Source organism: Pseudorasbora parva, chromosome 11 (genome assembly GCF_024679245.1).
Source record: "Pseudorasbora parva isolate DD20220531a chromosome 11, ASM2467924v1, whole genome shotgun sequence".
NCBI classification, from domain to species: Eukaryota; Metazoa; Chordata; class Actinopteri; order Cypriniformes; family Gobionidae; genus Pseudorasbora; species Pseudorasbora parva.
Genome location: NC_090182.1, coordinates 41,249,461 through 41,270,702, shown reverse-complemented (window position 1 = coordinate 41,270,702; position 21,242 = coordinate 41,249,461). Strand labels below are relative to the sequence as shown.

Here is a 21,242-nt window from a genome sequence, read left to right as displayed (position 1 = left end):
GCTAAAATAACGAATATATATATATATATATATATATATATATATATATATATATATATATATATATATATATATATATATATATATATATATATATATATATATATATTACAACTGCATGTAAAATGTCTAATTTTATAATATATATTTTATATATAATATAATGTCTTATTTTTTATATTTCATATAATTTTATATACAATTAAGTATTGTTTGTTGAACCTGTGAAATAATACCATTATAGGGAACATAAATAGGGTACATTGTGAAACTGTACATTGTGAAAATGTAGTCTTTTTTCAGCAAACCAAGCACCTGATCTTCAAATTCAGGAGGTCAAGCAAAATATCGTTACAAACAGCTGTCTGCCATTTCATCTGCTTGGTTAAAGCTGTACTATGTAAATTTTAACATCTGCTAGGGGTCGCCTATTCAAAACAATGGAGAGTTTCTGATAGACAAAACATGGCCAACACAGGAGAGAGCAGAGTAGCATTCTGTAGAGCAGCTTGTCCGTTTAGGGCTACTGTAACCGGGGTGTATGGAGACTTTTAAACAGTAGTGCATATATACCCTATATACTCAGTAGGGTATAGCTAACATGGGAACAGATATCCCTACAAAGATGTAAATGATCTGAAATCCTTGTGCAGACATTTTTGGTCGCTATGAGGAAAACAGCATATTTGGGAATATAGATACAGGGTTGAAGAAAGAGCTTGGTAAATGCCCTACATTTTTATTTATTTATTTTTTATTGCAATTTCACTTTTTATAATGAAAAATCATATTGTAACAGCTGCAGTGCATTCGTTGAAAGTGAGTGTCCAATTTTGTCTGTGCTGTACTAATTCATTAATATAGTCAGAACAGAGATTTGGGTATTCGAGACCATCTCAATCTGGGCTCAGTCTCAAATCTCTTCAAATGAATCTGCAGTATAGCTGTTGGGCAATTGGGTGTTTTGGAGTTGGTGGAGGTACACACATACACCCAGGTGCTTACATCTGTGTGGAGAAGTGTTTATATGATAATGGTTCAGCATAATGTGAGGGTGGACTCTACAGGTGAGGAGTGCTCTTAATGACCCACAGAGAAACTGAACATTAAGTTAACAGGCAGACTGAGCAAATAATTGGGTGGTGAAGCCATGGACATGCCCTGACCCTCTCTCGGCTTCAGACCTTGAGTGGTTTGTTGCTGTGTGGGTCAGTCTCTTCCTCCAACGAGGGCTTCTGGATGCCAGTGGAGAGCCGCTGCCCTTGAATCACCAGCTCCTGCTTGAAGTCCTCCTTGGTCTTATAGTTTCCAGGAGTTTCTGCCTTAACATGATGTCTGAGAACAAGGTTGCAAATGTGTGACCAAGTTCTATGGTAGTCTTTGTACTTTTCTGCATAGTAAGGAAGGGAAAATAAAAATAATCTTAAAGAGCAAATCATCTGAGATGAGAGAAGCAACATTACATATGTAAGAAAGAAAAGAAAAAAGTCTGAAGATTCCAAGTGTAAAAAGTATGCAACATTGCCAATTATTTTTATTTGTTGTCACACCAGGTCAGGGCCGTGTTATCCTAATGGGCAACATGGGCTGCAGCCCAGGGCCCTGAACACCAGGGGGCCCCCAAGACAATTCTCTTTTGCGTTATCCTTTTTTCTTTTTTTTTGGATCGAGGTAATAATGCGTACGTTGAGCATCGTTGTCACACACCCAAATCGAGTCACAGCGGACACCCAGTACATCGTCACCTCAACATGTCGCCACCCTAAAAGAAAGACCATTGCCACCCCAGCAGGCAGCTAGTGTATCCCAAATTCCCAATGCATAAAATATAAATTGTTCCTCTACCGATTTACATTAGTGGCGCTTCAAATGTGATGAGATAATAGCAATAAAACATGTCTTTCTATTTTTATGTAGTAGTCCAACAAAAGACTCCTACGAACTGCTTAGGTCTGCAGCGCAACCAGTTTGATCACCAATAGATCGCCTGTTATACGTCCCAATGTTAACGGATTTCAGCTTTCTCACTACACACCGATGCAGTCCGGCAGTGCTTTCCAGGAGCGGTGCGTCTGCAGCAACGCGTCGATCGTTTCCACACCGAGTCTATTTTGTGCTGGACGTGCTGAATTAAAGTGATAGAACATTGTTGTGGTGTGACAGGCAGCGGGGCGAGGGACCGCGAGAGCGGGCCGGTGATTAACGTTCACGAGGGCCAGCTGCGTGGCACACCGGTCTCGTCTCGCGGCCATGTGACGGGAGCATATAAGGAGGAGCAGGAGCTGCGGAAGAGGAGAGAGGACCAGGCCTGGATTTTATGTTATGTTTTGTTTGACGTGTGTTTGTGAGCAGTCGTCCGTGAGGGGCTGCCCGCGGTTTTACTTTCATTTTGTTTATTTATTTTGAATAAATGTTTGTTGAGCGTTCGCCGGTTCCCGCCTCCTTCCTTCCCATCTACGAACTGTATTACATTGGTGCCGAAGCCCGGGAGGAAGGAGGGACGCGCTGTCGGAGAGCCCTCGCTGCTGAGGGGGATCGCGGTGCTGAGGAGTTGGGGCAGCGCGCATGAGGAAAGACCGCAAGGGCTGCCCGAGGCGATGGTGCTGGAGCGGGAAAGGTGGGACAGAGACCTCGCTGCCGTGCCCCTGGGTCGAGGTGGGGTGGCTGCCGTCCGAGAGGGAGCGGAGGAGTCGCCGCGCTTGCCGGGGGCCGGAGCCTGCTGCCATCCGCCTGACAGGGGAGGAGCAGGGAGCGCGGGGCTCGCTGCCGGGTCCCTCGAAAGGAGGAGTCACCGCCGGCCGCCAGGGGGCGGAGGAGGATCGAGCGGCCCACCAGGCGTCCAGTGCCATCGCACAGCACCGCGAGGAAGAGCCTCTCGGCGGGCGGAGGGCCGAACGGCAGTGTGTCTGGGAACCGGACCAGAATTTTTTTTTTTCCTCTTTCTTTCTTTTTTCCCTCTCTCCCCTCTCTAGTCCGCGGGCTCCTCGTGCTCCCATCTACATTTCTCTCGCCTCTCTGTCCTTACCCCCAGGTGCCGCGGCCGCCGTGATCGGCCCCCCCGGGAGAGGGGGGGGGGGGGTGGGGGGAGTAGAGCGCAGTCTCGGGAGTGCCCCCCGGCCTGCGAGGGGCGATGGGGGTATGTGGTGTGACAGGCAGCGGGGCGAGGGACCGCGAGAGCGGGCCGGTGATTAACGTTCACGAGGGCACACCGGGTGGCACACGAGTGGCACACCAGTCTCGTCTCGCGGCCATGTGACGGGAGCATATAAGGAGGAGCAGGAGCTGCGGAAGAGGAGAGAGGACCAGGCCTGGAATTTTATGTTATGTTTTGTTTATGTGTTTGTGGGCAGTCGTCCGTGAGGGGCTGCCCACGTTTTATTTTGTGTGTGTTTGCGGGCAGTCGTCCGTGAGGGGCTGTCCGCGGTTTTACTTTCATTTTGTTTCTTTACTTTAAATAAATGTTTGTTGAGCGTTCGCCGGTTCCGGCCTCCTTCCTTCCCATCTACGAACTGTATTACAGTTGTTCACATTAAAATAAACATGCATTGATTGGTTATTTCACCACAGATTCATGTAATTTAAAGTCTAATCTGTTTCAATTACTTTTTGCCTCGGGTAAAGCAAGAAAACAGGCACATTTAGGTAAATAGGGAGACATAATGGAGAGCTCTCGTCCTTTCTTGAAGGTAGAGAAATAAAGTTCTTTATGACCTGCAGGATTTCTTAAAATATTTAAAACTAGATTTTTTTGTCTATTGTAAGTTTTAATGTAAAACGTTTTTGATTTTAACATCGGCCGTGTTTAAATATTTTGCCACTTGCATGAGCAACATAATATATAATAAATATAAATTAAATATAAATGTATTATTTGAATAAAACGTTGTTTAAACGTGACATTTAAAGGGTGTATTGTAATGCTGACAATAATCTGTATTATTCTGTTCTATTTTGTTCAGATAGTTGCACCACCTGACATTTTGGGGGTTGCGGATAACAAAATACAAAATAATATGTATTATATATATGTACTAAAAATCTATTAAAACTAGGTTTTAAAGAAGAAAGTGATATTTGACATGAATTTACTGAATTATTTAAAATAAAAATGCACATCATGCACATCAAGTAGTGCAGTAAGCAGTTTCTGAGATTCATTGTTGGAACACTGTTGAAATCAAACCAAACAAACACACCATTCCCTTCATTGCTCTGCCTCCAAAATCCACAAACATGCAATGCAAACATGGATGTCTCTTTATCATAGCAGCAAAATAAAGCAAAGATGATGAACGAACAACAAAGAAAAAAAAAGAATAAACATACAGTGTACATAGGAAGAGTTTGTTGGTTGTTTCACACACTCAAAACCAGTGTTACTCATGTATGGAGCAGAAACAACAACCTATGCATCCATTTTCAGGCTTTCCCACATAGGTCTCTCCAGTGCTGGAAATCTTTTCAAATACTAACATGGGTCCTTAAGCTCTTGCCTGATCAAAACCCTTCTTTTCCCAGTGATATTCTTCTGACCTTTTCTCTTTTGTAATGTCTCTCAGCCATCTCTCTTTCTACAATCTTTCTTTAAATCTCCCTCTTGCTCACCCTCACTCTCCACGCTCATCATGAGAGGACACACACTCTACACGTCCCCTACTGCCCCCTTGCTACAATTTTGTTGTGGTGCTCGGTCCGAGCCATGTTCAACAGCGTGTTTCAGAAATCACATACTGCACCTTTAAAGTGTGCCTATTATGCTTTTTTTTTCTTTTTTTTCTCAGATATTACCTTTCATACAGAACACCTTTTCTATTAATTTCTCACTGAATTATGAGATCTAAAGGAACTGAAACATGCACAGAGCTCTCTCTGGGTCTCCTCTTAATGATATGCATCAGATATAAGTCATCAGGCGTTCATTTGCTCACTGAGCTGTCAATAATATGACATGCTCAACACTGCCCTCTGCATGATGCGCTCCTCCATCTCATTCTGGTTCTGTGATGAACGAGCCTAATCTACATTTCTACGCATGAACTAAGAAGCTAATAAACACACGATAACTATGGAATAAGGTTTTTGTGTGATTTTTTTTATGTGGTTTCGGCTATTTTATATCAATAATGGATGTTTACATTATGACTGCTAACAGGTGTAGCGATTAGCTCCATATAAAATGATAAATATAACATGTATTAATATGACCATATAAATGAAATCTCCATTATATCACGACAGGAAACTAATACAAACACTCGATGGTGGTCTAAAGTGAAATCTAGAGTGAAGGTGTAATTTTAATCTTTTAAATTGTGTTTAGCTTGATGCTAACTGAAGCTCTAATGCACCTTTTGGACCAGAGCTTTGTCTATTTTGTTACAATAATTCACATACTGTGCTTTTAGATTATTTTTTTTCTTTTGTCTTTTAGAAACACTTCAGATAATTGTGGATTACTAAATGAAATACTGCACTATTAATGGTCCATTTAGGCAGACATACATGTTATAATGGATTTGAATAATGGCTGTTAAAAAAAAGAAGAAAAAAGATTCATAGCAAAAGAATAATGAGGATTACGTCTCACACATTCAAAAGTGTGAAACGATCATCGAGTGAGCACATTGAAGCATTAATTGAGCTGTTCTCCTCGCCTGACATTAGACAAAAGACTGCAAAAGTGTCTGCAGAGCAGCAAACTTATTTTATAAAAACATCTCTAAAAATAATCCAAACATGGTCTTAGAAAAGACATTGTCTTAGCTTGTTTTATGTTCAGAGTTGATCTGTTTATCGGAATATTTGTATTTATTTATTTTTATTTTTTTTTTGTCACCATATTCGAGATTCATACATGGATTCTTAGATTTAAACATTTTGTGCACATAAAAATATATAAACAAATTGTTCAATTACCACAACAGTAAAGGATGGGTATTTTTATTAATATTTCAAAACTATTAGTTACTGCTTTGACAACCAGAGCAGTAGACTCATGAGATCAGGGATTCTGCCAATACATGATGATGTTGTTATTATCATCATCAATGAATAAACAACATCACTTGATGATTATTTTCTCTTAACTTTTTGTTTCTTAACAAATGTGTCTCACAAGCACAAAGCAGCCAGAGAAACACCAATGTTACACAGTCAAGAGTCAAGAGCCCAAATAAAGCAAACACTGATCTCCATCATGGTGACTTCCAACAAAACTATTATTTTCATTAAAACAGAAATAAAGTCAGTCTGGTTAGTTATAAGTTAGTTCACATATTATTGTTAGGTTTAGTAACTTACACATTTTTACTTAACGAATTTAAGATTGCACACAATGAAAAAGTCTTCAATCAGCAACGAGCAACAGACGAGGCGAAAAGGACCGCCTTTTGTAAATGTCCTCCAATCAGTGAGTTAGTTCTTGTTGCCAGACAGAACTCATTGCATGGCCAATCACATCAAAGCAAGACCAGAGTGAGCTATTTCAATTATTTATGATTTTGAGTTCATACAACTTGAAATCTTAAGTTTATGTATTTTGTAGGTTAATAAGTTATACTAACTTATATTTTTGAGTTTCTGGACTAAACTAGTAATATTTAGTAAAGATTACTTGATTTGTTTAAGTAAAGACAACATTAGGGTTTACACTGTAAAAACATATTTAGAGAAAAAAAGTTACCTGGTTGCCTTAAAATTTTGAGTTCACTGAAATAAAATTTTTGAGTTAATACAATGAACATGTTTTGAGATTCGACAACCTTTATTAAAATATATTTAAAATATTTTGTAAGTATATTGGGTAATTGGGTGTGTTTTATTTCTGATGACGCAGTGAAACATGCCAAATTGTGCTATTTTCATGATTTATAATTTTTTTTAATGTGGTTCAGATACAATAATATTTTGAGTTTCTATTTATTAAACAAATTTCCTTCATTGTATCAACTCAAATATTTAATTTCAATAAACTCAATATTTTAAGGCAACCAGGTTACTTACATTTTTAAGTTAAACCAGCAAAAACAAAAACAAAAATTACAGTGTAATTATAAGTTTATACTACATTCACATAATATTTTTATACATGAAGAAAAATATTTTAAATATTTACATTTTATATTTTTATGTTTTAGCCTGCACATCTCTATATTAATAACTGTCTGAGTAATTCTGAGTATTCAGCTGTAAACTCTCAAGTGTGGCTTTCTCTATAATGGTTATGTATATATTGGTTATGTATATATTCAGAATAACTTATGAGCAGCTGTCTTTTTACTATGCGTATGTCTAAATGCTCCATTTGCCAAATCGGGGGGTAACAGGCAAAGGGTTACAACATAAAAGTAAAATTGTGTAAATGTGTTAATACTGCAATTTATATACACTAGACTAGACTAGGCTTAAAATGTAACACATGGTTACTGGTCTGAAAAAGAAATTAGATATTTACAGGATGCTTTAGAAATATCAGCCACTGATGAAAAATACCAATAAGTAAATACAAATAAAAACAGACTGGTGATCCAGTTGTGGTTTTGTTTAAAAAGGCTGAGGAATATATGTGCGTATTTATTAATGTTAAAGCGCTACATACAGCACACAGAGCCAGGACTGCTGGTAGCAAACTCCAGTGGCTGTTGCTGACATGCCCTGAATGGTCTCGGTCAAAAGGTGAACTTGAAAAGACACAGAAAGAGAGAGAAATGGTAAATACCCATTCCCTGTTTTTAAGCAGCGGGTGTTCCATTAACCACATTCTCAGAGGGGTTGCCCTGGATTTCTGGATTGCTAGACTAGATGACCTGTGGCACTTGGGCATAGAAGCCCGCTGCTCACCATTGGCATCCTGTCCTCCAGCATCTGTGAACAGAGCACTCATGACCTCCTCCGCATTGCAGCTGCCCTGCCCGTCCGTTCCCACATGGTCCAGCATTCTGCACAGTACTTCATCTAGGGAGGCCGCCGTCTCATCCAGCAGGATGCTGGCCTGAGCCAAGAACCCATCCAGATCCCGGTGAGCACTCATCTCCTCCTGGAAATTTATCAGCTTCACATACTGAACCAAGAAAGAACAGTTCAAAATGTATGGTTTGGTAATGGAGCTTGCTCTGGTTCTTTTTAATCAGTCAGTTAAAACAACAGCATTTACATTTATACTTATGAATCATGCATTTGACAATGCTTTTATTCAAAGCAAACCCATGACACTGAATCACAGTAGTGCACGTGTATGTTTGTAAAATGTAGTTTAATTAACAATGAGGGACTCTGAATCAGTGAATCAAATTTTAGAATAAAACCAAACCAATTCACTGAAATAAATCACATTTTTAATGCTGTTGTTTGTGGTTTTCATGCAAATCTATAAATATGTGAAGATCTAGGTGCTAGAGAAAAGTATTAAAACATTATTTTAGGGCTGTCAAGGGATTAATTGTGATTCATTACATCCAAAATTAAATTTGTGTTTATATAATATATGTGTATAGAACGTTGATTTGATTTCACCCTGCAACTCCATCTGGAAACCTGTACATTAATTTCTACTGCTTCTGTTACAATTTTGCAGGAACCAATCACAAACTAGCTTATCCACCTGGCGTACTATTGGCGGGTTTAACACGATGACGAATAGAGAAACAATGATTCATTACCTGTTCCCCGTATTTGAATTACGCCTCTTGTGGTCTGACTGATTGAAGGACTATCCAATTGCGTACAGATTCATTTGAATAATGCCCGTTGATCACGCCTCTTGTGCAGTAGAAAATACAGAGCAGACTCCCAGACCAAAGTTCCATCTTAAATTGAGCTTGGTCTGTAGCCGGACAAGCAAGACTTACATCAAGATGTTTGGTCTGGAAACTCACCATTGACAGGGCTCAATCCCAGTGGCGGGATAAACGGTTGTTTTTCAATCTCCCTCTGCAGGCGTGCACGCAATTGGATAGCGCTACAACCAACCAGAGCAACGAAGGTGAAGCAGAGCTCGTTGACAGATTAAACTTTCGCGGTATCCGGTCGGCAAAACTCAGAACTCATCTTCCCTTTTTAAAAATGACTTCAGTGCCGTTCTTTGTTCTTTTCTCAGAAAAAAGCTTAACTCCAAGTCTTCCAGAGTCGCGGTCAAAGCTGATTAGAAGACGCAAGTTTCTGTGTTTACTAGAAGCACATGCATGAGCAACTCGGCCTTCATTATATTAAGCCCCGCCCACCGAATCTATACACAATGTGATTGCCGCGACCAGAGTTTGGAGTTTACAGCTCAGAAGTGAATTGAGAGTTGCTAGACGACCATTTGAAGTCCATTATTCTACAGCGAGGAAGATTATTCACAAGTGGAAGACAAATAAAATAGATACCAATCTTCCCATGAGTGGATGTCCCAGCAAATAGATAGCCACAAGAACTACACCTCACACTCTCCAGGCCTCAACATGTTAAATGTTAAAGTTCATAACAGTACAATTAGAAAAAGATGGGTCAAGTATGGCATGTTTGGAAGGGTTGCCAGGAGAAAGCCTCTTCTCTCATAGCAGCACGGCTTACGTTTGCAAAGTTGCATCTGAACAAACATAGAACAAGGTCCTTTGGACAGAGAAGAATAGTGCTAAGTTTGGTGAAAACCATAAGATCATTTCAGCACAAACACCTCATACCAAAAGTCAGGCATGCTGGTGGAGGGGTGATGATTTTGGGCTTGTTTTGTAGCCACAGGACCTGAACACTTCACTGTCATTGAGTCGACCATGAACTCCTCTGTATACCAAAGTATTCTAGAGTCAAATGTTAGACCATCTTTCCGACAGCTGAAGCTTAGCTAAAACTGGGTCATGCAACCAGACAATGATCCGAAGATCGCCAGCAAATCTACAACAGAACGTCTGAAAAAGAAAAGGATGAAGGTGTTGTACTAGCCCAGTCGAAGTCCAGACCTCATCCTGACTGAAATGCTGTGAAGAGAGTTGTGCATCAACAAATGCCACAAACTTCAACAAACTGAAGTAATGTTGTAAAGAGTGGACCAAAATTCCTTTAGAATGACAAATCCTGCAGAAAATGATAACTTCAAGTTATTGCTGCTAAAAGTGGCTCTACAGGCAATGGACTGATAGGGTGTCCTAATTTTGTCACCCATGGTTTTTCCATCGTGGCTTTATTTTTGATACACAAATAATGACACAGTGTAATATGTCATGTGTTACTGTTCATTAAAGGTTTTATTTTCCAAATTTTAAGTCAAGCAGTAGATAGATTAGTATGTCCTGATACAGAAAATCATGGAATTCAATAAGGTGTCCTAACATTTTCACATGACTGTAGACGGTTTCATCGAACGCACGCACAATGCTATCGTTACGCACCTGGTTCAAAGTTAACTTCCGGTCTGTTATTTGTTTATCGTCTGGCTAGTGGATTATGGAGCCAGAATGGTGACTTTAAAATTTGGCATCACAAATTAAAATTGTCATTGAAAACAAAAGCAGAACTGAAAAAGGAAACATTGGCATTGAAACATTTGCATTGAAAACAGTTGTATTGGCATTGAAACAAGTATTGGCACTGAAAAAATAAAATTATTAAAATATTACAATCGTATTCTTTTATTGAATTGGGATTTATTTGTATTTTTCAATGACAATCTTCAGATTTTTTCTTCATGTCACTCTTTTTCAGTGACAGTTTTTTTTTACAATGTCAGTTTTTTTTCAGTGTCACTGATTTTCAGTTTCAACTTTCTGTCACTGTTTTGGCGTGGAGAGGGGCGGGGTCTGAGGGGAGGGGTAAGTAGAGCATAGTTTGCATATCATTGCATATAGGTATACTGAACCCGTCACCAGCTCTGAAGCCGCATGACAGATGTCCAGTTTACCGGGAACTTCCAAGCCGCAAGTCTGCCATTTACATGTTTATTCACGTGCAACCTGGCCGGTTTGCTTTACTTTTAACGGCCGTTATGCTGTTTTAAAAAAAATAAATATTAAAAATCAAGCAGAGAGCACATGACACCAGCACAAAAACAGTGTGTTCGACTCACCAAAAAGCCTTGAAGGCTTACTAAATTCTCAATCTGACTGCATATGAGATTGGTGTCTAATGTAATTTAGACTGTATGTCTAATGTGATTTACTTGTTATTTAGTTTGTTATCAGAAATAATCTACTGTAGAGTTAACTTATTCTGGCTGCGTTTACACATTGCATTAAGATGCGATCGCCGTGATCTAATCAAGCAGATCGGCTCATCAGTCGGTCAGGACACGGTGCGTTTACATTTGTTCACGTCAAGTGGTCCCCATCTGGATAACTGATCGGATTTATGTTTACAGCACAATATTAAATTAGGTATGTAATAGGCCTTTATGGAGTGTAAAACAACTTTTTTTGTTTGCTCTTTTTTGATTTTCTTAAGCACAACTGCGCATGAATAACACCTCTAGCTGAGCTCTTAACTATGTGTGGAAATGTCTGCTACATCATCTGTTATTCAGTTTGCATATAATAGCCACAAAGATTTCATATGTAGTTGTGACGAAGGGACTGAGGCGTCAACTGACGTCTTTTATACATCTAGTCAAGCAAGACAAGAATGGAAAAAAAACAGGAATTATCTTTATGAAATACATGATTTATATAGCCTGACAAGCCAGACCCACATCAAGATGTTTGGTCTGGAAACTCACCATAGACAGGGCGCAATCCGAGAGGCGGGATAAACGGTTGTCTTTCAAACTCCCTCTGCACGCGATAGGATAGCGCTACACCAACCAGAGCAACGAAGGTGAAACAGAGCACGCTGATAGATTAAACATTCGCCGCATCCTGTCAGCTAAACTACGAACACATCTTCCCTTTTTAAAGGGGTACTTCAGCGCTGGGAAGATGAATCTGTATTTAAACTGGGTCATCAATGCAGTAGAAATGTGAAATTATTTTTGAATTTGGTGTCTTCTAGACTGAGAAAAGACAGAAAATGTATTTTTGTCTCATGGGGATGAAAGACTACAATTCCCAGAATGCTTCGCTGCCTTGTGAGGCCATTCCCAACACCACCAACTTGATTACAGTGACTGAGTTAGAGAAGACACTGCAATTAAAAACTGAACGTGTCTGTTCAATATAATGAGTGAGTCACCGCGCGAGTGTCACAGCCCTGAGCACTAACTGCACGAGTGATGAGAGCTGAGGTAATCGCGACTACACTCGCGGCATACATTCACAACGCGAGTTCAGTCTGGCACGCGTTTCAGTTCATGCCTTTGCAAGCTTAACTTTCATAGAAATTAATTTGAGAAGTTAAAAGACTTACATTGCTCACCATAGCTCCGTTTAAATGATCCTGTCTGCAAGCTGAGCTCTCCCTGCCAGCTGAGTGTAATCTCCCATCCCCCATGCGCAGATTCAAAACATGCGGAAATAGCTCCCTCTGCTGGCTGTAGTCTTTAGCCTCTGGGCAAACATTCCTCCTATGATGCAAAAATCGTCATTTTGCATCATAGGAGGAATTTTTCCAGAAATAAAATGCATAAATCTCTTGTCTCAGGGAGATATGAGGGGGGAAAGCACAATAATTTGAATATTCTCCAGGGTTTCTACTGATACAAAGCCATATGCTAATCGCTGAAGTAACCCTTTAAGAATGACTTCAGTGCCGTTCTTTGTTCTTTTCTCAGAGAAAAGCTTAACTCCAAGTCTTCCAGGATCGCGGTCAAAGCAGATTCGAAAGACCGCCGCCGTTCGCCAGTTTCTGTGTTTACTAGAAGCACGCAAACGCAACTCGGCCGTCGTCATTATGGCCCCGCCCGCCGACTCTACACGATGTGATTGGGCCGTCCAGATTGTGAGAAATACAGCTGTATACAGCGTGTATTGAGAGTTCCTAGACGACACTTGCGGGCAAATTAAATTTGCTGCCGCTAGGGTGCGTCTAGATTTCTAGGCTACGATTTATATGCAAAATAAATATATTTAATTTATCTTATTTAATTAATTATAATCACAAAGTGCCCATGTGGTTAAGTGATTGTAAAGCCACTGCATTTTATTAATTTTCTTTGTTTTATGTAGGCCTATTCGTGATTATTTTTATGTAAAACAGAAAAATATCCAGTCACCATTTAAGTCTGAGTTGGATGAAGATAGCCAAAACTGTGCTGCCAAGATGTAGTAACAAAATATAGTAATACATCTTGCGATATTACAAAATCCTGCGATAGGATATTGTCTCGCGAGAGATAGTATTAACATGCTCTTCCGGAAGGCCGGAACATTGAACAACCACGAGGAGAGGAATTGAGGAGTTGTATCGATATATATTATTAAAAATCTACTTTTGGGTAAGTACATTTTGTATTATTTGATTAACATACTTGAGTTTTACATGTTTGACACGAATAAAATGAAAGAAATGATGCCCACATTGTCAACTGAAATGTACTGAGTTAGGCTAACAGTTAAGTTAGCTTTTAGGCGAAAAGTTACTTTGAACGTATACATAGAATACCATAGTATAAGTATGTTAAATTATGCAGTCAAAGTTATTACTGTAACTTATTAATGTAGACTTTATATGATGTAATTTAGGGCATATGGCAATCAAAAAAATCTATTGTTATAGATACCACTTATCTATTCAGGGGACATCTCAGCCCACCTGTCTTTCACTTTCTCACAGTCGCACACCTAGTTAAGGGTCTTTCTTAAGGGCAGCACAGTGGTACTGAAGAGGGAGGGGACAGATGCTGTTCCCCCAAATGATCTAACGCCCATTTAAAGCAGAACATATACAATAAAATAAAATTTCATGCTTTTATGTGTTTTTTGTTTTTATTAATATATATTTTTACTTATTTTTATTAATTTTTGTCATTTTACCATGTAGCACTTTGAGATTCTTCGAAATGAAAAGTGTGTTATAATTTTTTTTTAATTATTATTATTATTATTATTATTATTATTATTATTATTATACATGTTGTTCCATTGTTTTTTATTTTATTTAGCTGTACACCATTAAGATATTTTGAGAATAAATGCATGTCATTTACCAAACATTTTCCCTTTTTTTACTTTAAAAATACATTTTGTTCTTTCATAAAATACATCATGTTCTTTCATAAAATATATGAAAGTTTAATTTTTATCATTACATTATGGAAAATAATGAACTTTATCACAATATGCTAATTTTTTGAGAAGGACCTGTATCTATCTATCTATCTATCTATCTATCTATCTATCTATCTATCTATCTATCTATCTATCTATCTATCTATCTATCTATCTATCTATCTATCTATCTATCTATCTATCTATCTATCTATCTATACCTCATTAGCGCCTGCGTGGATCGGTCGAATGAGGTTTCTATGTAAATATATCTATGATTGTGCCTCTTTTGATTGTGCATGTCTCTCTCTGGTCTCGACCTTGACTCGGATTCGACCCTTTTTTAACTTGGACTTGCCTCGGACTCGACCCTCTCTGAACTCGGACTCGAATGAGCTGGTCTCGACTGCAACACTGATAATTATATACAGTACACACACATATACTGTATTATGGAAACACAAACTTTTATTTTGGATGTGATTAATCCTGATTAATTGTTTGACCGTTATAATACAATTATAATTTTAAAGAATTGTTTTAAAATTATTCATTTTAAAATAATTATTTTGATAATTTAAATTTATGATAATAAATGGTTGCATCTATTTGATCGAAAATACAGTCAAAACTGTGAAATATTATTATTACAATTTAATATTTTATTAAATTTTTTTTTTTCCTATGATGCAAAGCTGAATCAGTGTCACATCCTTCAGAAATCAATCTAATATGCTGGTTTGGATAAAAATATGATCAAGAGACATCCAAAAACATAAAAATAGAAATCTTAATCATTCCATCATTTTGAAATTAGTGTACATTTTGTGAATTGTACCTTATAACTTTAGATCATAAAAAAGAGAACAAATTCACTCATGTGCTTCCAATGGAACTGTAAGGCTTCCTAGCCATAAACATATGTAACAAGTTCGTGAGTGTGAGGAAGGAAGAGGACACGGGGGTCGGCTGGACGGTTGATGCTTTCTTTATTTAGTATCTCAATACTCAGCGGCACACTCAGCGTGTGACTTCTCTCAAACTCAAAACACAATGATCACTTCCGGGTCGGCGCTTCCGGTTTCTCAGTCTCAGGGTCTCTGGCATAGATATCCATAATAAGGACTAGATGTCTTACGGCGGAGTCACCATCGGCATCACCGGTGGCCATCTTGTCACAGGCAAGCTTTCTGTCAGGCTCTGTGGAACCTGATGTAAGGTGAGTGATTTGTACGAACATACAATACTCTTATCTCGCTGAAATTTTGACGGATTTACAAATGGTTTAGTTTCTTACATACATTAACATGGCTACACATCTGGATGCTTTAACACGTTGAAATTGCAGCTTTTTGTTTCCATAAACGACTTAATCGTGCAGCTTGTGTATCACGGCTATAACTTACATGCACGTTATCAAGGCTGAGACCACAATCGAGCTGTTCAATTATATAGGTTTTATTGACACCAATAACGATTTTATGACAACCAATCTTTTGTCTAGTTAAAATAAACTTAGTTTGCATGTTTAAAAAAAAAAAAAAAAAAATATATATATATATATATATATATATATATATATATATATATATATATATATATATATATATTATAATAGTGATATTCTTATTATTAAAGCGTGTATTATTAAAGCGTATTTTTTTATATATAAAAATATATATATAGCTATAGCTGGCTCTGAAAAAAAATTCAGAGCTGTATATGTGTATATAGAATTTCTCATGTTGCTGTTCGGTACACATTTTTAGTAGCCTATATGTTGATTTAACATAAATACCTTGTGTGTATGTATATTCATTGCACCTATCTGTTCTGTTCAATGTTACTTTCATATTGAAGTCCATGGTTATAATTATTCATAAGCATGTAGTGTCATAACTACATCTCTGACATTTATAACAAACGAAACAGTTTGAAAATCCGTTGAAAATTGAGCAAGTTATGGTTATTTAAAAGTACATGCACCATTAAAACACACTGTTACGAGTGAGCGAGCTGCCTGTGACAAGATGGCCGCCAGTTGCGGACGGCGACCTCCATTGGCCAACAGCGCGCACGAGACATCTAGCCTTTATTATGGATATCTATGGTCTCTGGCATCAACCGTCCGACTCTCTCTCTCCCTGGTCTCCGGTTCCACTGGTGTTTTATCCCCTCTCCACGCCCATTACTAGAACAAGATACAGGTGTTATTAATCTGTGTCCAACCCACTCACTTACCGCTCGTCCCGCGGCTCTCTCTCCCGCTGCAGACCTCGCTGAACCACGCCCCCCTTGCCACAACATATAAATTAATTAACAGCTTTAAATTATAAAACATCTTTAGTAAGAATGTCTTACCCTTCTTGATGTATGTAGAAGGCCAAATCCTGAAACATCAGTATCTATTCATAGGTAGAAAGAAGAGGAATAGAAGAAAAAAATTGATGAATTGTTAAAACCCTTGTGCTGTTACATGGATGCATGAGTTTGAAGGACAGACCACTGAGCCAGGCCTCCCAAAAGAAATGTTTTCCTTCATTATCTTGGAGCCCTGAACCCTCTGTATTATGTCTTCCTGGTTATAAATAGTCAAAGAGTCTCCAAGTCTGCAGCACAGACAAATCAGAAGTGCATTGTGGTCCCTGAACCCTGACACCGCAGTCACTTAGGAATAAGATCTGGCACAGCCAGCTTCCCCAATGCCGCAAACAAATCAGCCAAAATATGAAAACAATACTGATTGTTTTTAAGGCGGAAAGTGAACACAGAGAATTTTTGATAGGTGCTCAAAATGTGGAGGAGGTAGAGCTGCTTCTGACGGTTGATACTACTGGGATCCATCTATACCTCAGGCTATCACCACAATGATTTTTGGATATTTTTGAAGTTGTCTCAAAGAGAATCTCATCTAACCCACCCACGCACCCACATACATCATATCTGAACCGCACCACACAGATCTAAACAAACGCTCAGATGCATCACACGCTCTGACCTGAGATGGTCGGCTGAATGGGCGTCTCATAGTGACTGCTGTCTGTCGGGATTGCGGGTGTTTCTTGTTTCCGCTGGCTCTCTTCTCGGCTGTCCTCTGTTTCGGTGTCTCGCAGCTCTGAGACATCAACATGTCACAATAGAGCTCCTTAAGTAGGCCTTTCTTAGCTTTAAGATGATTATTATAATCTCATTTCCCTGCCTAACTCAGTCTGACGTGACCTTTTACAGCTGGGGTAGATGAAATATAGCTCATGCAGTGCATTTGTAGAGGCTGAGAGGTGTTCCCTTCCTGTTCAATGAATCACGCTCATTTTCATCTCAAGCATACAGATATTTATTTAACAGTATTTATGGTACGGTACGTAACTGCAGATCCACCCCCCTCAAAAATATACGCACCATCTGTTAAAGCTACAGAAGGATCCCATGCCCTAATAAAAACCTGCCCAAAACAGGCACACGGAGCAATATAACCATAGCCACCCCAATAAACTATTTCTTTGCATGGAAGAGTATAATCATGACATGAGGTAAACTACATGATATTCTGAGGAATAAACCGAGTTTGCTGGCTGCAGCTGTTTGTTTTATAGTTGGGGTGATATTTTGTGAAGTTTGCTTATACACACAGTCTGGTTTTGATGGTATTTACTATGTGATATGGTGAATTTGAGCCGGTTATTATGGATGGATGGACGGATGGACAGACGGACGGATGGAATGCCGAGCAGCTAATCAAGTTTGACTCCATCTCTGACAAATCTGATATGTTTTCATTGCCCTCATGACAATGCTACACATATGGATGTGTATGGACAGATGGATGGATGGATGGATGGATGGATGGATAAACTGATAAATGGATAGATAGATAGATAGATAGATAGATAGATAGATAGATAGATAGATAGATAGATAGATAGATAGATAGATAGATAGATAGATAGATAGATAGATAGATAGATAGATAGATAGCGGTCTCATCAGCTTCTTCGTTCATGTTCACTATGGTTTGTTGTTGTCGTGACCGTCATGACTCCTATGCATGACTCGTGAACGCTAGTTGGTGTTCCTGTATAATCGGTCCGTTGAAACTCATTCATTGAAAAACGTTCCGTGATGCAAAAATAAGTGTGGTTAAAATTGTTATTTATTTTTTGCGTAATTAATCGTAATTAACATGGTAAAGTCCCGTAATTAATAATCTTAATTAAGGCGTTAAAGTCCCGGTCCTAAAAATAATATTAACCTTTGTTATTAGACAGACTATTTAGTTTAGTTTTGTATGGTACTCGGAGATCCTATTGTTACTGTCTCTACAATGCTGTCTCTCTAAGAAACTTTCAATTTAATCAAAAATTGTTTAGACAGTCAATAAGTGGATAAATCACTATAGTTGGAATTGCCCCTTTCTTCAGTTTAAGATGCTGAGCGAAGCTTTCTTGATATTGTCCCAAGTTAAAAAAATTGTCATCTGTGAAATGGGCCGAGCAAACGAAAGATTTTGAATTAAATTGTTGTGGTGTCCGATTATAATAAACATCAACCATGACTGTTGACATTTTTTATCTGTGGGGAAGGTATGAAAAGTCCTCACGTCTCCTGCACAGCCTGGAACATGACATTTGTGGCCATGATCTGCCGTTTTCGCTATCCTTGCGTGACGCTTGTTTACCTGCAGAACTCAAAATGATTCGGCTGTGCAGTTCCATGTGCTAGCATATGCAAATGATATACACATTTTACTGATGTACATTTCACTGATCCCAGCGATTGCATCACAGTTGGTGTTATGTTGAGATTTGCCTATTTTTCTGTGGTGTTTTTCATGCACAAGATTTTCATAAAAAGTAGGAAGCAATGGTGTTTGAGACTCACAGTATGCGATGTCCATGTACTGAACTCTTATTATTTCACTATGGCAAGGTTAATTAAATTAGTCATTCCAGGGCACCTTTTAATTACAGTAATGATAATCTAAAGAAAATTACAATTAAAGGAATTCATTGGTGGAAAATAACATTAATGCACTTAAATGCTTTACAGTAATGAAAATGTGAGGTGAAAATTCCTTCATTACATAATCAATACATGAAAAGTTGTAAATGAGCCTTTTTATGGCATGAAGAGGGGCAATGGAGTGAAGAGCAGTCATAAGTCACTATTATAAATTCAGAATCCTGACTCTTCCCCTAACCCCAGCTGCACACACTTATGCTAGGCCATCAAAGAGACTGGGATTTAATGGAAATTTCCCATCTTTGAAATTCATCCAATTTACACCAGCCCTGATAGTGGCATGCATGGAAGGCTTAGAGCCTCGTATTTTCTTCAGGGTGGATGATGGCTTAAAGAGGTCATTTTCTGCACAAATTTTTTATCACAGGCTCTAGGATAGTCTTAGCACCTTCGTGTTGCTATCTCCAGTGACCGCAACTCCACCAATCATCCCATCATCTTTAATTTAGCTGACAACTTGCTTTGTTATAACAGTCCACACATACTAGATGGCCATCAAAACACTGTACCGCTCAGAGCCCAAGGGCGGATCGCTAGCCTTGCAATCCTGCTGGCTTGGACAAATTGATTCAGTTATATCTTTTGTTCCTGTGGGAATGCTTGCTAAATAGTAAAGAAGTAATCAGGTCTACCGGAAAACTAGGATTTTCTTTTGAGAATGTGTCTGAGAATGGAAATGCCTCCCTGGTGGATTGTTTGCTCTACAGTCTGGTCATGTGACACCTGGGATTAGAGGAAAGATTGTCATTTCTAGTCTCACTTCAGGAGCCCATCAGCCCTCAGGCCACACGAGTCCTGTAATGGTTGGACACGGTACGTGACAAAACCATTTCTGAGAATCTATTAATAGGTCCCTTAAAGCAATGTTCTGTGTTCAACACAACTTAAGCTCTATCCACAGCAACTGCAGCAAGCAGCCACAGAAAATAATGCAATAACACATGAAAAAGACTTGTGACGTTGACACAGTGCCCTGCTAATAACTCTTGCAAGAGTGAAATTTCATTTGATAAGCAAAGTTTTAAGGGGCAAACATGTAACTAAGCAAGGAAATGCCTGCGTCTTATGCTGTAGCTTGACTTGCATCTCACCAAAATGTTACTGGTCCGCTTTGAAATAATAAAGTCAGTACAATAAAATATATAATAAATAGTGAATCCGATTGATTGCTGAAAACTTCTATTGGAGGCAATGGGGCTGAAATCATAGATTCAGTACAATAAAATGTATAATCGTTGCATTTATTGAGAATAACTAATACATCTGATTATTGCTGAAGGCTTCTATTGAGAGCAGTGAGGCTGCTAACACAAGCAGTGAAGTGTCCTTTATCATAAATAAATTTAGCAATCCAAAATGTCCATAATATATTTGTTTATCAATATAACAAGTCAGTCATAAAATTAAAGACAGACTTAAAAGAGAATTCCACAGAATTTCGCATATTTTGTGTGTTGTCTATGCATTGAGAAACTGGTAATAATACCCAGACAACAACTCTCATTTGGACACATAGAACGCGTTTTTTTTTCCATTATATTGCGATGTACAGTGTTGGGCAAGCTACTTGGAAAATGTAGTGAGCTCAGCTGCCAGTTACTCTACATTAAATTAAGCTTCACTACACTGAAGCTACCCCCCTGGGAAATGTAGCAAGCTAAGCTACAGCAACTTGGCAAAAGTAGTTGACTACATCTAAGCAACTTTTTATTTATTTAATTTTATATTAAACCATCTTCATTCCAATCAATGCTATTTCAGTGATCAATTAAAGTCAAGCAGATACATGCATACTTTTTCAGTTATTCAAAAACTGTCTGAAATCAATTTGGCAATAAAAATATGTAATCCATAATATTAACCAAAACAGGTATCGAGAGTGTGTGTATGTTCATCTGTATGTGGATGATATGCATACGCAATTTCTCTTTTGTCACTGTGCGGACGATGCGCTTGCAACAGCATATTGAGGGCTCAGAAACAACCGTCAACTAGATGGAATGTACACTATTTTAAGTTCCCTTTCAGTCGGTCACGTTCGATGTACGTCAGAACTGAACCGACGAATGGGATCTTACTTTAGAGACCAATCCTACTTCGAGCATCTAACAA

General features: G+C 38.6%; 1 pseudogene; it reads right to left on the bottom strand.

The window, feature by feature from the left end:
• Positions 1 to 21,242, bottom strand: part of LOC137092098 (solute carrier family 4 member 11-like) — a 61,887-nt pseudogene that overhangs the window by 16,415 nt on the left and 24,230 nt on the right.